General features: G+C 38.5%; 2 pseudogenes; both read right to left on the reverse strand.

Annotated features, from left to right (window-relative positions):
* Positions 1-2,245: 2,245 nt before the first annotated feature.
* Positions 2,246-2,365, reverse strand: LOC125282315 (U4 spliceosomal RNA; annotated as a pseudogene).
* Positions 2,366-3,418: 1,053 nt separating this feature from the next.
* LOC125282309 (olfactory receptor 4F6-like) lies at positions 3,419-4,336 on the reverse strand (annotated as a pseudogene).
* Positions 4,337-4,695: the final 359 nt, after the last annotated feature.

The following is a 4,695-nucleotide window of genomic DNA, read 5'->3' on the forward strand; positions in this document are numbered from 1 at the left end:
GTAAGTTGGTACAGCCACTTTGGAAAAGAGTGTGGAGGTCCTTTAAAAAGTTAAAAATAGAGCTACCCTATGACCCAGCAATTGCACTACTGGGTATTTACCCCAAAGATACAGACGTAGTGAAGAGAAGGGCCATATGAACCCCAATGTTCATAGCACCTTTGTCCACAATAGCTAAATCGCGGAAGGAGCCGAGATGCCCTTCAACAGGTGACTGGATTAAGAAGATGTGGTCCATATATACAATGGAATATTACTCAACCACCAGAAAGAACGATTACCCAACATTTGCAGCAACATGGACGGGACTGGAGGAGATTACGCTAAGTGAAATAAGTCAAGCAGAGAAAGACAATTATCATATGGTTTCTCTCATCTATGGAACATAAGAAATAGCAGGGAGATTGGTAGGAGAAGGAAGGGAAGAATGAAGGGGGTGGGGGGTAAACAGAAGGGGGAATGATCCACAAGAGGCTATGGACTCGGGGAAACAAACTGAGGGCTTCAGAGGGGAGGTGGGTGGGGGAATGGGATAGCCCAGTGATGGGTACTAAGGAGGGCACATACTGCATGGAGCACTGGGTGTTATACACAAACAATGAATCATGGAACACAACATCAAAAACTAAGGATGTACTGTATGGTGACTAACATAACATAATAAAAAATTATTATAAAAAATACATTCATTACTTAAATACACAAAAATACAAACGGTAGCACATCTTCTTGTTTTCAGTCATGCATATCATATCATGACTGAGTTTATTAACACTGCTCTTCTACGACAACCAGCTGAGGTCAGACCATTGCAGAAACGGTGGCCTGATGGGTGCAGAGACTAGGAATAGACAGGGAGAAGATAGAGAAAGATGGGACAACAGCCTAGGAAGTACAAAGATTTTACACATTTTTTTTAACTTCTTAGACAAGCTTTGATCATTCTATAATGAAGAGCACTGGCCAAGAGGAGAGAACAACTTGGAAGTTCTATTTGTATAACAGGAAAATGGGTCTAACTCCAAGAAACTGCACCTGAGATCTGGGGTCCTAGCTGGAATCCCAGACTCTGCAGGCACTGCTATCCAGCACATTCACATTCTGAAAGGAACTGAGTACAGTTGACCCTTGAACAACATGGATTTGAACTGCCCAGGCTCACCTATAGGCCAAGTTCTTTTGAAAAATACAGTACACTACTGTAAATGTATTTTCTCTTCCTTATGATTTTCTTAATAGCATTTTCTTGTGTTCTGCTTACTTTATTAAAGAATACAGTATGTAATGCACAAAATATATAAGATATATGTCAATCAATATTTTATGGTATTGTTGGTAAGGCTTCCAGTCAACACTAGGCTATTAGTTGTTAAGTTTTGGGAGAGTCAAAAGTCACACATGGATTTTCAGCTATGTAGGGGGTTAGGACCCTGAATTCCTGCTTTGTTCAAAGGTCAACTGTATTGTCTCTATTCCGTACAAACACTTTGTGAATGTTCACAGACACTCAATTCATGATCACCAACACTTGCAACAACCTAAATGGATAAGGAAGCTGCAATTGACCCATTCATTATTTGTGTATTGATCAATAAAGAGGAATAAACTAGGATGGGCTGTATGAGAAGTTTGGAAAATGATCTCACCAGAAAAACAGCAATAACACCGGAAAAAGTTTTCAGACAAAAATACCCAAAACAAAATAAAATCCTTAAACTTTTTGAAGTCTCTGGAAAAAAATAACCAGAGGGCATACAACAGGTTCAGAAATATTTATTCAAGAATCTTGATAAGAGCAGGGGGAGTCTGACATTTAAGCCAGAGTCTGCTCCTATTTCTCCCAGTTCTATGCTGTGACAGTTCTCTGCTACACAGGTGCTGCATCCCATAAAGAGGCAGCTCCCTCTGTCTCTCCAAGATCCAGAAGTGGGACAAAGAAATTTCCAATCAGATATTTTGAACTTCTGATTCTCATATTCTTCTACATCTTGTGTTGCAGATTTAATGACATTTCATGTATGACGGAATACTATCATATATTTTTCTCTGCTTCATGGCTGGAATCATTATCGGCATATGCCCAGGTTGTAACAGAAACAGATTTTAACTGGAAATTAAACTGACACTTCAGGTTACCTCATAAAAAGGTACCTACATACTTAGATACATGTATAATCCTCAAGAAAGTTTCTAAATGGGGGATTTTTCTTAGAAAGACTTTAGATGTTTAGCTTCAGAAAGAATGTTTATCTTAAAGGTACAAGAAATAGTATCATCATTTTTAATTTCGGGAAAAGTTTTCAATTAGCAATAATCGCGCCTCGGATAAACCTCATTGGCTACGATACTGCCACTGCGCAAAGCTCATTTTTATTTTCAAACGTGAAAGGAGGAGACATTATGGAAGCTATTTCAATCTACTTCTAGACTGTACATGAGAAATACAATATGAAATACATAAGGAAGGAAATTACATTTCAATATAAGAATAAAATTTCAAAAACCAAAGCTTCAAAAGGCATTGATTTACTCTATGTGTTGGTGAACTGTCAGGCCTGCAAGCCTAAAAGCACAGCCTTAATGCTTGAGCATGGAGTGGTGTTCAGTACTGCATGTATCCATGGTTGAGTAATACTACATTTGAATCCCTTCTCTTTAACATTTCCAAAATCCTATCCTAGTTCTACTCTCTTTAATGAATGCTACTTCTTAATTCATGTCCTTCTAATGTCAGCACACATTTAAAGGGTATAGTTAAAAGCAAAGTTGAGAGGAAGAAGATATAACTTTTCCCTCTTAGAAACCAGATCCTAATATGATCTCAAATACGAAAAACTGTTTAACTATTTTCGTTCACTTTATTGTTTTCTGCATAGGTGAATATCAGATAATATTTAATCTATGAAGAAATTATGTTCATGCAACAGAGTGTATCTGTTAACATAAGTAATAAAGGAAAGAAAAAAGCAACAGCACACCTGAATCAACTTAAAAACAAGCCTGCTTTGCTTGCCAAAAATAAGTTGTAAGAACCGATCATTCTCTTTACATGAGAATGTGTTCCAACCCAGTAACACAGAAAAAAATTTTACGTCATTGCTCTGCAAACACAGCACTGTGACTTCAAATTCATAAAACTTTCCGAGATTCTACGGACTATGCAAAATGTAAGCCACACAAAATGTGTATTTTCAGTATTGTAAAATTTTAAAATATGCAAAATAGTCTTAGACATACATATGTGTGTATATATATAATATCACACTATTGGCCATTAACATGGAATAAACTATCTAAGATTTTTGAATTGCTGAAATGAAGAAAGAAAATTAATTGTTTTAAGATAGTATATAACCCTTTAAAATTTAGGCACACAGTATTACTTTCAGAAGGCACCGCTTGTTTTCTCATGAGTTATTTAGATCATTCTCAAACTCGGGAGTTGACTACGCAGCCTCTTCATTTCCATCTTCATGTCCTTGTTCCTCAATGTGTAGATAACAGGATTCAGAATGGGTGTAATCATAAAGTCCAAAATGGTAAGAAATTTATCCACTGACATGGTGGGAAATGGCCACACATAAACAAAGATGCATGGTCCAAAGAACAAAATCACCACAGCGATGTGAGCTGACAGAGTAGAAAAGGCCTTAGACAAACCACCATGTATGGAACGTTTCCACACAGTGACCAGGATGAAGATATAGGACATAAGCAATAAGAAGAAGGTGCCCATGGAAATGAACCCACTGATGGCAATAACCACGAATTCCATTCTGTAGGTGTCTGCGCAGGCAAGTCTGATAAACCAAGGAAGGTCACAGTAAAAGCTATCTATCTCATTAGGACCACAAAAAGGCAAGTGGCCAACAAAAGCTAACTGGGTCACTGAATGAATGAAGCCAATAGCCCAAGCACCAGACAGAAGTAAAATGCACATCTGCGGGCTCATGATGGTCAGGTAGTGGAGGGGCTTTCAGGCCATGGCAACGAGCAGCACCATCTCTGATCCACCCAGGACATGAAGGGCAAATATCTGGATGACACATCCCTGAAAGGATATGGTTTTGTGCCCTGAGTGCAGATCAGATATCATCTTGGGAACCATTTAGGTAGAAAGACACAAATCAATAAATGAGAGATTGGCTAAAAAGAAGTACATGGGGGAATGTAAGTAAGGGTCAAAGGTCACTATGAACACCACAAGGAGGTTTCCCCAAACAATTGTTACGTAAAACACTGTAGAGAAAACAAGGAGAAAGTGCTGCACTGGTCTATAGGTAGAAAGTCCCAAGAATACACATTGAGACACTTCAGGGTAATTTGCTTCATACATTGGCTTTGCCTGGTGCACCTAAAAGACCAAATCAAAATAATGAAGAAAGAATTTATCAAAAATTATTATTTAAAAACACAGATTTGAGCTTTCACTAAGTCTGATTTTAAGAAGAAATCTTCAGTAACAGCCATAAGGTGTTTTCTTTAAAGTGAGAGAGGGAACACAAGCAGGGGGAGTGGGAGAGGAAGAAGCAGGCTCATAGCGGAGGAGCCTTATGTGGGGCTCGATCCCATAATGCCGGGATCACGCCCTGAGCCAAAGGCAGACGCTTAACCGCTGTGCCACCCAGGTGCCCCTGGAAAATTCTTTCTTAACATCCTTCATTAACAAAACAAAGAGGAAATAGCTGACAGTAA

Source organism: Ursus arctos, unplaced genomic scaffold, assembly GCF_023065955.2.
Source record: "Ursus arctos isolate Adak ecotype North America unplaced genomic scaffold, UrsArc2.0 scaffold_37, whole genome shotgun sequence".
NCBI lineage: Eukaryota > Metazoa > Chordata > Mammalia > Carnivora > Ursidae > Ursus > Ursus arctos.